Genomic DNA, 13,841 nt, shown 5'->3' with positions numbered 1-13,841 from the left:
CTAGGCCCAAACAGTTAATAACTCAGAAGGGGGTACAATTTATTTGTACTATTCAAACTGGGTTTTATATTATTAATTAATTATTTTTATCATAAACTGTCCTGAAACTGATAGTCCTGTGAATGCGGCATTTAAGACATCGAGAGAAGAGAGTTCCCCCACAGCTGATGCCGTGCCCCATGTGAAAGTGAAAAATCACCTCGTCAACTTGGCCGGTGCTTTGAATTTTCCATTTTTCTGGACTATATGTGGTTGATGCAGAACAGAAGCTGTTTCAAAGGCAAGAATTATCACATCCATGCAATTATGGATGGCCAACGGTTCGGTGTGGGCCGCTTCCTAAGTTATAATTAAAAATATATTAATTTGATTAGAGTCAGTTTCTAATCTTATTAGTTTTTATTTGAAAATAATTTGATTTATATGATTAGCATCAAAACTATCGCCCAATATTTTTAAAAAATAAATTCATAAATCTGTTTGGAATTAATTATTTGAGTTACCAACCAATTATTTTAGGTTCATATGTTATCACACTTTAAAAATATTTTCATTTTCCAAAATAATCATATTTATATATGTGTTTTATTCTCTATTGGTATTTGCATAATATTATTACGGTTTGAATGAATCATGGGGTGGGCCTACATGTACGAACTATTTTCTTAGACTTGATCTTAGCAAATCCATGATGCATTGCATCGTGATCCCCACTCCTATCCGCTGATTGAAAGGAATTTCTTTTTTTTTTTAATTAATAATACTCATGATTTTTTTTTTTGAAATGGAATTAATAATACTCATGATTAAGGGTTTGATTAAGAAAATGAGTGTCTTCTCCTAAAAGCGCCATCATTACTAGGAGTATTCTCATCCTCAACCTCAATTAACGCACTCATAAGTGGCGCACATGCTTTTCAACCACAACCCATGGAATTATTACCATTATTTGTTTAATATACAAGATTTAGCTGTTTTTAAAATAGTTTTGATGTCACTGAATTAAAATCTATTAGACAATGAAATTTAAAAATATGCAAAATTTTCAAAAGATAAAATGAGTTAATTATTAATTGAGTTTTTAAATGTATGAATTATTGAGTTAGCAACAACGGTCTTGTCTTGTGTTAGTAATGTAACTTTAATTTGGGTATAAATATATTTTTGTTCATTTCACATAAAAAAATAGGATAAGAACACCTAAAAACTACTAATATGATTAATGAAGAATCAGAAATCAATATCATTCAGTTTAATTAATTAATTTTTATAGTATTAACCTCAATTAAAACTGCCTATTAGCTACTTCCATTTTGACACCAAACTGGCTATTAGCACAAGTGAGGCAGTCAGAGAGGAGAGTGCTTGCGATGCTCAATGTGGCCATGCAAAATCTGCTATTGAGTTTGCTGGTCGTTTAACTAAAGAGAATGAAATTTGGGTAAAACAAGATACGGTGCCTTGGATTTAGTAATTATTGAGCGGAGAATACCCAAATCTATTTCGCCCATTGAATTCATTCTAGCAAAGCATTTCCTATACATCCATAGATATAAAAACTGATAACTATTAGGTTTCGAATACCCTAACTTTAGCTAAACCCATGTAGGAAGGCTAAACCCTAATCTCATTAAAGTTCGCTACGCGGGTCTATCCATTAGCACACAGTCTTGATTTCGTGCAAATAGGTTCGACAGAGCCCAACTCGAGCCCATCGGCGGAAGATCCAGCTCAACTGAATTGATGGATCAGTGGGGCTACATATCCCATATATCCCAAATCATAATCGCATGGCGTCTGAGGGAATTAAATGGCCGCCTGATAATGGGAAAGAACGCAGTATATCCGTATGTACGGCCCTACGTGATAATGACAGGTTGTACTATAGTCGGAGGGCGATTATACGTCATTAGAGGACAAAAGAGAAAAGAATAAAGGAAGGAAAGCATGAGCTATCCGAATCAAGTTCAAGAATATATACCTTGAGCCTACCCGCTATTGAATCTCAGGATATCAATTGGCGCCGTTTGTGGAAAATGAAGAAAATATTTTCGTCACTGGAGTTCTTATCCTCACCATACCCACTGAGATCCGCATGGCCAACCACGACGAAAACCATATCGGAAACACTCCAAATGATCTGAGCTCTGCTCAGGAAGGACCACAATTCTCATTTTTCAGCCCTATCGCCCCACTAAACCAACTACTTGTGTCGTTTAATCCTTCGCCAAATTTAGTAGGGACCATGCCTCGAACCACCCCATCTAACCATAAGCTCCAAAACATGGCTCTCCAACTCCAAAATACGGCTCATTGGCTAGGGCAAATGTTGCAATAAAGGGAACTCAGTACTCCATTGAGCATGCCACCAGTAATCAAAGGGTTCAATGTTAATAAGTCCCAACCCACACTAAACCACCAAGCCCCTCAGCAAAGTAGTAGGAGGACAAGCGATGGAGATGGAAAAGCTAATAGAAGGAACGAGTATGTGGCCATAGTGAGAGGCCGAGTAATAAGGGAGCTTATTGAGAATGATAGGGCTGAAAGTTATTCTTATGAACCAGCAGAAAGGTCAGAAAGTGAAAAGTTGGAGAGAAATTACCGCCTGGAGAAAAGGCCAAGGAGAGAAGAGGTAGATGTATATCAGAAGTTGGAGAGGCTAAAGGAGCAACTGCTAGCAGAGCTGGGGGCACGAGACAACAGCAGCCCCCTGCTACCAACCTCATCCCCATTCGTGAGATAGGTGCAATAGGAAACCATCCCCAAAAAATTCATGATGCAGACAATGACCGCATATGATGGCACGGGGAACCCCCGAGAGCATATCTTGAACTATAAGACATTCATGGAATTGCGAACCCATTCAAATGCTTTGATGTGCAAAGTTGTTCCCACTACCCTTACTGGGCCAGCCCGAGCATGGTACAACAGCCTAGAGGCAGGAAGCATTAAAAGCTTTATGGACCTAGCCAGCGTGTTTATCAGCAGGTTCATTATCGGTGTTCCAGCTGAAAGGAAAACAAGCTCCCTAGAAATAGTCTGATAGATAAGGAACGATCTCTGAGGGAATATGTGGCTAGATTCAACTTAGAGGCTCTACAAATTCCCGACCTCGATGAAGCCAAAGCAGTAGAAGCCATACAGAAGGGTACCACCTCCCCAGAGTTTTTTAGATTGCTTTGCAGAAAGTCACCCACCACCTTGGCAGAGCTGATGAAGAGAGCAGAAAAATATATAAGGCAAGACGATACCTTGACCACTAGCAGATTTGCCAAGGAAGCAAGAGATAGAGGAAAGACTGGGGAGGATAAGCAGCCAGACAGGTAGGAAAGAAGGCAGGACCGGGGGCCTGAAGCGTTGAACAAACGCTGGTGGGAGAGGAAGGAGTAGAGCAACCCCAAATTCCCGAGGTAATCACTCCTCTGAATGCGTTCAGAGCTGAAGTGCTCATGGCAGTCTAAGACAATGACTTCATACAGTGGCCCAAGCCGATGAAGGCAGAAGCAAACAGGAGGGACTCGGATAAGTACTGCCAATATCACCAGACCATGGTCACGATACCAATGATTGCTATCAGCTAATAAATGAGATATAGAGGCTCACTAAGAGAGGACACCTCAGGAACTTCATGAAAAAATTGAAAGGCCAGAGACCACAGCAGAATGTAGTAGGGGTTGGGTCTCGGAGATAGACAGGGGGACCAATGAATGATGGCTCCAGTGGGACAATCAACATGATTGTAGGAGGGACTGGAGGCCATATGAGCAGAAGAGGGAAGAAGAGAAGTAGGAACGGGGAGGGAAGCAGCGGTGAAGTAATGCAGATTGTGGAGCATTCCTAAATGACCATCTTTTTTTCTCTGAAGGATGCCCAGGGGGTGCAAATGCCACATGATGATGCTTTGGTCATAGAAGTTGTCATCCATAACTTTAGGGTCTGAAAGGTTTTAGTAGACAACGGCAACAAAGTGGACCTGTTGCCTTACCGGGTTTTTTAATAGATAAACATACTCGAGGAACAGCTGGTTAGGGACCAGGCTCCAGTCAAAGGGATAACGGGGGACTCTAGTGGCAATAGAAGGGAAAGTAATGGTGGCCCTCACTCTAGAGGAACCACCGAACTCACTATGCAGTATTGACAAAATCGAACAAGACATCAGAAGACATTTTGACAAAAGCACTACTAGAATCGCGCAGTCATAATTGGATTTTCGGAATTTACCCCCTCATTAATCATAGAATAATTAACGAGCGGGTAAAGAGACACTTGATAACTATCGGGTCTCAGATACCCTAGCCTCAGCTAAGCCCATGTAGGAAGGCTTGACCCTAACCTCACCAAAACCCGCTATGTGGGTCCATCCATTAGCACGCAGCCCTGACTTTGTGTAAATAGGCCAGACAGAGCTGGACTCGGGCCCATCGGCGGGAGATCCAGCTCAGCTGAATTGATGGGTTAATTGTAATACCCGGCTAGATTCGAGCATCGAAATTTCAACTTTCCGGCAGAATCTCCGCTGGAATCCGGAAATCTCGGATGTCGGAGCCTTCTAGAAGGGTACAATAAAGGTTTTCTAAAATGTTTTTAAGTGTTTTGAAGGTTTACAATGAGAAATAAATTGAGTTTTGAAAGAAAAGACCAAGGAGGGAAGAACTCAGGTTCGGCCGCCGAACATGGGGCTGTTTAGGAGGCACGTTAGGCTTCCGAAAGTGGCTTTCTTTCGGCCGCCGAACCCTATGTTCGGCCGCCGAACGTGGTGAGGTTTTGGAAGCAACTTTGGCCGCCGAAGGAGGTTTGGCCGGCCACCTATAAAAGGCCCTTTGTCCAGAAAATGGGCGAGTTTTCTCTCTCTTTTCGGGCATAGGTGAGTTCATGCTCTCCTTTGGTTGTTTTTATGCTTTTTCTTCAAATCCCTCAAGTTTTCATGAGCTTTATCTTTGTTTTGAAGAGTTTTAAGCTTTGATAAAGGTTTTGAGAGCTTGGACTCTCCATACCTTCAAGCTTGGGTCGCACCAAACCTCAATCTTCAAAAGGTAAGTGTAGATCTTTATCTTTTATGATGTTTTAAGTGAGTTTTATGAAGGGTTGAGGGCTAGGATTGTATGAGTTGTATAGATGTGCATGTTAGGGTTTTGACACCCTTTATGATAAAAGTATGTTAATGCATGTTTAATGTGATGTTTGTTGGGGTTTAGGCTAGTTTGAGATCCCTCTACGCTTGTTGTATGAGTTGTGCATGTTTTGGAAGTGTTGGATGTGAGTGTGGGAGGTTTTGGAGGCGGATTGCATGAGGTGGAAACGGGTTATGCCTTGCTGGGGGACCCAGGTTCGGCCGCCGAAGGTAGTTTCGGCTTCCGAACCTTCCTGTGGAAGCAATCTTTGGCTGCCTAACCTTGCCCCCGAAAGTGGACTTTCGGCTCTGGAAGTGACTTTCGGCCACTGAAGGTGCCGCCGAAAGTGCCTGGCTTTCGTCTCTGGAGGAGACTTTCGGCCGTCGAACCTGCCTCCGAAAGTGCCTGACTTTCGGATCTGTGGGAGCATTCGGCCGCCGAATATGCCGCCGAAGGTGCCCTGTCCAGCCTTCCTTTGCTTGTTTTGCATGATTGTTTTATGATGTTTTAGGGGGTTTTTGAGGAGTTGTTTAGAGTCTTGTTAGAGTGTGTTTGGTCCCTCATTTGAGTCCACCTGTATAGGATCGGACCTGAGGAACCGAGGTGTTCAGCAGTGAGTTAGCTGCTCCAGAGTTAGTAAGCGTCAGCCAGAGGTGAGTAGAACTGAACTTTATATTTTAAAATAACTCACATGTTTTAAGCATGTTCATGCATCACGAATACCATGAGATATAATAGGCTGTTTGCATTAGAATTCATGAATATGATGCATTGCATAATACGATGATGATGATGTGGATGGATATTGGATGATCCTCTAGCCCGTAGTACGATATGATATGATATGATAAGACATGAGATGGAAAGACCAGGTGTGACCGTAGCGCCCCTGGCAATATGTTATATGTAAGAGAAGACCAGGCGTGGCCGTATCACCCTTGGCATAGTTGGACATGTTATGATATGAGCTATGTAAGAGAAGACCAGGTATGGCTGTATCGCCCCTGGCACAGTTGGACATATTACGAGATGTAGAGGGCTATTGGTGACAAGTTCATCCTTGATGTGATATGTTTTCTGTAACGACCCGAAAATCGGACCGCTACCGGCGCTAGGATCCAGATCGGCTTAAGGCCGCCGGGACCCGTAGCAAGCCAAACATTTATCCTGTGAACCTGTTTAATCCCATACATGATCAACAACATACATAAAAATTTTAAAATTTTCTTTCATTCATTCACCAAACTCAACCTGAGCATGCACTATACATAATCATAATCATAATCATAAACATTAACCCCTCTTTGGAGTCTCATCAGTGCCCCAATGGGGTGACATAACATATATTGAGTTTGGTTACATAAGCATCATTAAAATCATGTACTCAAAGGGATTAATAACATACTAGGGTCAAGCACAACTATAAACCTCAATAGGCATCATTACATTACATTTCTACACTATACTTTTACATTACATCACATTCATGTCCACATCTAGCTATTACAAACATCCTGACTCTACTCCTGCTGACCTCCTGGTCTACCCTGTACCTGCAAATCTGGGGTTAAGGGAGAGGGGTGAGCTATAAAGCCCAGTGAGCAGAATAATAACATATTCAATTCATATTTCACGCTTTCATGGAATGCAACACAACACAAACAAATCACATCAAGGATGGAATTGTCACCAATAGTCCTCTACATTCCAAGGTGCCGGGACGTAGAATGGGTCAACCGGTCTTTCTCTTAAACATAACATATCATAACATTCCAACGTGCCGGGACGTAGAATGGGTCAACCGGACTTCCATCGTATCATATTGAGGACTCAGGATCATCCAATAACCATCCACATCATCATCAAATTATGCAATGCAACATATTCGTGAATTCTAATGCAAACAACCTAGAATATCACATGGCATTCGTGATGCATGAACATGCTCAAATCTATGTTTATTTGCTTTAAAACATAAGTGTTTATTCCACTCACCTCTGGCTGAAGCTCTACTGATTCTGAAGCGACTGACTCACTGCTGGGGTCCTCGGTTCCTCGGGTCCGAACCTACACAGGTGGACTCAAATGAGGGACCAAACATTCATGAACATGACTCTAAAATACTCCCCAAAACCCCCCCCCCCCCTAATACACCTTAAAACAATCATAGAAAACAAGCAAAGGAGGGCTGAACAGGGCACTTTCGGCAGTAGGTTCGGCGGCCGAAAGGCCCTCCAGAGCCGAAAGTCATGCAAGTTCGGCGGCACCTTCGGCGGCCGAAAGTGCCCTCCAGAGACGAAAGTCTATTTTCGGGGGCAGGCTTCGGCAGCCGAAAGGCTTGCCTCACAGACAGGTTCGGCGGCCGAAAGTCCTTTCGGCTGTCGAACCTGGTTTCTCCCAAAAGGGCAGAAACTCAGCTTTTCAAGGCACACTTTCCTCCCAAACCCTCCAATCAAGCATCCAACTCTCTCAAATCATGCATAGACACTTGCATCAACACATAGGGGTCTCAAACTATCCTAAACCCCAACTCAAACACATCAAACATGCATATCCAACACACATTGACCATATAATCACATAAAACTTAACAAAGTTCAACTAACCTAAACATGCATTTCTACCCCATAGATCAACTTAAAACTTGCTTAAAACATACAATGAGCTCAAGATCGGCTCTTACCTCTTGAAGATCGAGAGAGAGACAACCTAAACTTGGAAACCAAAGGAAAAGAGCTCCTGAGTCTTCCAAGCCTCAAAACTTGCTCTTTGCTCAAAAATCTTCAAAACAAAGTAAAAACTCATGAAAATCATGAAAGATTTGAAGAAAAGGACTCAAAATCGGCGAGGGACGGCGGAGAACTCACCTTGGTCGAAAATGGAGAGAAAAGCTCGCCCATTCGGACAAAGGGACCCTTTTATAGGTGGCTGGCCAGGCCACTTTCGGGGGCCTAACGTGCCTCCGCATGCATGCCATGTTCGGCGGCCGAACATAAGGTTCGGCGGCCGAACCTGGATTTCCCTCACTTATGCCTTCGGGGGCTTAAAGTACTCCCGAAGTGCATGCATGTTCGGCGGCCGAACCTGAGTCTTCCTCTCAAGACTATTTTCATTCAAAACTTAATTTCTTTTTTGTTTAAACCCATGAAATACATTAAAACATTTTATAAAAACATGATTTTACCCTTCTAGAGGTTTCCGACATCCGAGATTCCACCGGACGGTAGGAATTCTGATACCGGAGTCTAGCCGGGTATTACATTCTTCCCCCCTTAAGAACATTCGTCCCCGAATGTTCACCAAACAACATAGCATGGCATAAAACATAAACATTCACATAAAACACATAACACTCACTTTAAAAGAGATAAGGATATTGCTGGAGCATGGACTCCCGTGTCTCCCAGGTACACTCTTCGATGTTGTGGTAATTCTAAAGGACTTTCACCATCGGGATTTTCTTGTTCCTTAGCTTTCTGATCTGGGTGTCTAGGATCCGTACTGGCTGCTCAACATAAGTGAGATCCTCTTGGATCTCCACATCAGGCACACTAAGAACCTTGCCCGGATCTGACACGAATTTCCTCAACATAGAAACATGGAAAACCGGATGGATTCTTTCCATTGAAGTAGGTAAATCCAGCTTGTACGATACATTTTTAATCTTCTGCAAGATCTCAAAGGGTCCGATGTACCGTGGAGCTAGCTTACCTTTCTTCCCGAACCGAATCACCCCTTTCATTAGAGACACCTTGAGCAATACCAAATCCCCCTCCTGAAACTCTACTTGCCTTCTGCGGATATCTGCATAACTCTTTTGCCTGCTTACAGCAGTCTTGATTCTTTCTCTGATTATGGGCACCACTCTGCTGGTGATCTCTACCAGCTCGGGCCCTGCCAAGGCCTTTTCTCCAACTTCTTCCCAACAGACAGGCGATCTGCACTTCCTTCCATACAAAGCTTCATATGGGGCCATCCCTATGCTAGCATGATGGCTGTTATTGTAGGCAAACTCCACCAAAGGTAGATGCTGCCTCCAAGAACCGCCAAAATCTAGCACACACATTCTGAGCATATCTTCTATTGTCTGGATGGTCCTCTCTGATTGTCCGTCCGTCTGAGGATGGAAAGCAGTGCTAAAATCCAACCTGGTACCCATAGCGTTCTGCAGACTCCGCCAAAACCTGGAGGTGAACTGGGGCCCTCGATCAGACACTATTGAAATAGGAACCCCATGTAGCCTGACGATCTCATCAACATACACCTGCGCCAACTTGTCCACAGAATAGCCACTCCTGACAGGGATGAAGTGAGCAGATTTGGTGAGTCTGTCCACAATCACCCATATGGAGTCCAATCTGTTGGACGTCGCCGGTAACCCCACCACGAAGTCCATAGCTATATTCTCCCATTTCCACTCTGGAATAGGTAGTGGGTGAAGCATTCCAGCCGGCTTCTGATGTTCCAGCTTCACCCTCTGACACACTTCGTAGGCTGACACAAACTGTGCCATTTCTTTCTTCATAGCTGGCCACCAATACACTTTCTTCAGATCTTGATACATCTTGGTGGCTCCGGGGTGAACGTTGTATCTGGCATTATGAGCCTCTCTCATAATGTCTCCCTTCATCCCTACGTCATCTAGTACACACAATCTGTTTCCATAGTGGAGGATCCCCTTACTGTCAAATCTGAACTCACTATCCTTGCCCGACTGAACAGTCCTGGCAATCTTCACTAACTCTGGGTCCTCATGCTGTTTCTGAGCCACCTGCTCCAGAAACACGGGTGCCACTCTCATCTGGGCAACTAAAGCACTTGTACCAGACAACTCCAACTGTAGACCTCAATTCATGAGTTCGAAGAACTGCCTCACCACTGGCCTCCTCTCTGCTGCAATATGGGACAAACTGCCAAGTGATTTCCGGCTTAAGGCGTCTGCCACAACATTCGCCTTACCCGGATGGTACTGAATCTTGCAATCATAGTCACTAAGCAGTTCTACCCATCTTCTCTGCCTCATATTCAGCTCCCTCTGACTCAGGATGTACTGCATGCTTTTATGATCTATGAAGATCTCACATTTAACCCCATAAAGGTAGTGCCTCCACATCTTGAGTGCAAAGATTACCACTGCCATCTCTAGGTCATGTGTGGGGTAATTCAACTCGTGCTTCTTTAGCTGCCTAGAAGCATAAACAATCACCCTTTCATTCTGCATTAGCACACAACCCAGCCCCACACGGGACGCATCACAATAGACTGAGAACTCTTCATTACTCGATGGCAGAGCTAACACTGGTGCTGAAGTCAACCTCTTCTTAAGCTCCTCAAAGCTCTCTTCACACTGGTCGGTCCACACGAACCTCTGGTTCTTCTTAGTCAGTCTGGTCATGGGAGCTGCAATCTTTGAGAAGTCCTGAACGAATCTCCTGTTGTAATACTCGGCTAGACCCCGGTATCGAAATTCCTACGTTCCGGCGGATTTTCCGTTGGAAGTCGGGATTCGAGGATGTCGGAGCTTGCCCTAAGGGTATAAGAAAGGTTTTTAAGATGTTTTTAAGTGTTTTTATCATGTTTGCATGTTATGAGTTAAGAAAATTGAGTTTTGAAATGAAAAGGCCAAGGGGACAAAAGCCAGGTTCGGCCGCCGAAGGTGAAGTTCGGCCGCCGAAAGTTGCATGGGTTCGCATGCACGTTAGGCCGCCGAAGGAAGAATCGGCTGGTCACTACAAAAGCCCCTTTGCCCGAGACTCGAGTGTTAACACACTGTTTTTGGGTCAAAGGTGGGTTTAACCTCTCCTTGGTGTGATTTTTCATGTTTTCCTCAAATCTTGCATGTTTTCACATGTTTTGAGCTTTGTATTAGAGATTTGAGCAAAAGGAAGCAAAGTTGAGCACTTGGAGACTTTGATTGAGTTTTCCCCCATCTCCAAGCTTGGATCATCAATCCTCTAGTTCTTCAAGAGGTAAGCATGGATCCTCACCTCCCCTTATGTTTAAAGCAAGTTTTAAGCAGTTTTGAAGAGTTTATGGCATGTTTTGGGGTATAAGCATGAGTTTGAGCATATGTTGCTCATATGCGTTTTGTTGTTGTTTTTGGGGCTTGAACTAGTTTTTAGGCCTCTATATGCATGAGTTATGTTATATGTTAGTTGAGAAGTGTTGGTATGCATGTTATGGGTGGTTGATAGGATTTGGAGGCTGAGAGCATGAGTTGTGCTCGGATTCTGCCTTTCTGGAGAATCCAGGTTCGGCCGCCGAAGCAAGGTTCGGCCGCCGAACCCCTTGTGGAGGCAGTTTCGGCTGCCAAACCTTGCCCCCGAAAGCTAGGCTTTTGGGTGAGAAAGGGGCTTTCGGCCGCCGAAAGAGGGAGTTCGGCCTCCGAAAGTGCATGAGTTTCGTCTCTGGATGAGACTTTCGGCCGCCGAAGGTGCCGCCGAACATGCATGAGTTTCGTCTCTGGAGAGGGGTTTCGGCCGCCGAAAGTGCCGCCGAAGGTGCCCTGTCCAGTCTTCTTTTGCCCATTTTTCCATGCATGCCTATGATGTTTTAGAGGGGTTTTGGGGAGATACTAAGAGTTATGTTCAAGTAAGTTTGGTCCTCATTTGAGTCCACCTGTGTAGGTACGGACCCGAGAGACCAAGGAGGCCCACAGATGGCAGGGTTCACTTTAAAATGTAAGAAGGCGAAGGAATGGTTTGGCGTCTATGTGGACCCTAGGTTGGATAACATGTCTTGGGAGGAGTTTGCTAATGAGTTTGCCGGATGGGCATTTCCAGATAGTTCGAAAGAGCTAAAGATGATAGAATTTGAGCAGCTCAAGCAGACAGAGGATATGAGTATCGATGAGTTTACTGACAGGTTTCTGGAGTTGCTGCGGTATGCAGGACAGGCCTATGATACTGAACAGAAAAAGGCCAGGAGGTATGCGATGAAACTGCATTCCAGGTATTCCTCCTTGATCCATGCAGCCGAGAGGGAGAGTTTCCACACCGTGGTGGATTTAGCACGGAGAATGGAGGCTAGTGCCATTATACAGGGTACAGTGAAACAGCAGCCGGCACAGTCTTCGGGTTCTAAGACCCCAGGTAGGGGTAAGTCAGATCCCTCTTCACAGGGTGCAGCAACTTCCAGTGGTAAGAAGTGGAGTGGTTCCACTCAGAAGTCGAGGAAGAATAAGTTCTGGAACAAGATTAAAGCAGGTCTGGGATTGGGCAGTGGCATGAGTTCAGGTTCAGAGGTTCCAGTGTGTAGTAGGTGCGGTAAAGCGCACAGAGGAGTTTGTCGCTTTGGGATTACAGGATGTTACAGGTGTGGCCAGGAGGGACACATGGCTCGTGAGTGCCCTCAGGCATCTTTCACGGCACCATCCCAGCAGACAGCTCCAGCTAGCATGCCACAGCCACCAGTTTCAGTTATGACGCAGGGCAAAGGCAGAGGGAGAGGGCCAGCCTCTTCATCTGCAGGTCCCAGAGGTGGAGGTCCGTCAGCTCCGGCGCGGATTTTCACGATGACACAGCAGGAGGCAAACACTTCTAACACCGTGGTGTCAGGTAATCTTCTCATTGGGTGTTCTGAGGTGTATGCTTTGTTAGACCCTGGTGCTTCGCATTCCTTTGTTGCTCCCAGAGCCATAGAGAGAGTGGGTTTGATGACGTCTGGGTTAGAGTGTCCCCTATGGGTCAGTGGCCCTAAGTGTGATCCATCGTTGGCAGAGACAGTCTGTCGACATAGTCCAGTGTTTATAGATGGTAGATGCCTTCCAGCTGACCTTGTGGTTCTAGAGTTGACAGATTTTGACGTCATTCTAGGGATGGATTGGCTATCTGCATATGGTGCTACCTTGGACTGCAGAGACAAGGTAGTTAAGTTCAGAGATGAGGATGGATCTGCGTTTGTCTTCAGAGGAGACAGGAGGGGCACGCCTAGAGGTCTGATATCAGCCCTACAGGCTCGTAGGTTGCTCAGGAGGGGATGTCAGGGATATCTAGCTCATGTGAGAGAGCTAGACGGTCAGGTTAGGGACTCCAGTTCAGTGCCCGTAGTCAGAGAGTTCCCAGATGTGTTTCCAGATGAGCTTCCAGGACTACCACCTGATAGGGAAATAGAGTTCGAGATAGAGTTAGTGCCTGGTACCAGACCGATCTCTATTCCTCCCTACAGGATGGCACCAGCAGAGCTGAAAGAGTTGAAAGAGCAGCTACAGGAGTTGGTAGATAAGGGTTTCATCCGTCCCAGTACCTCACCCTGGGGTGCTCCAGTGTTGTTTGTCAGAAAGAAGGATGGATCCCTTAGGCTTTGTATCGACTACAGGCAGTTGAACAAAGTCACTACCAAGAATAAGTATCCTCTACCCAGGATCGATGATCTATTCGACCAGCTAGCAGGAGCAGGTTGTTTTTCTAAGATAGATCTGAGATCGGGCTATCATCAGCTGAGAATCAGGGAAGAGGATGTACCTAAGACAGCTTTCAGAACCAGATATGGGCATTATGAGTTCTTAGTGATGCCGTTCGGGTTGACTAACGCCCCTGCAGCATTCATGGATCTCATGAACCGAGTTTTCAGAGAGTACCTGGATCACTTTGTTATTGTCTTCATAGATGATATCTTGGTGTATTCCAGGAATGCAGAGGAGCATGCCCATCATCTGAGGATAGTCCTGCAGACCTTGAGAGAGCATGGTTTATATGCCAAGTTCTCCAAGTGTGAGTTCTGGCTAAGGAG

Source organism: Manihot esculenta, chromosome 16, assembly GCF_001659605.2.
Source record: "Manihot esculenta cultivar AM560-2 chromosome 16, M.esculenta_v8, whole genome shotgun sequence".
Taxonomy (NCBI): domain Eukaryota; kingdom Viridiplantae; phylum Streptophyta; class Magnoliopsida; order Malpighiales; family Euphorbiaceae; genus Manihot; species Manihot esculenta.
Note: the sequence above shows the minus strand (reverse complement) of the source record.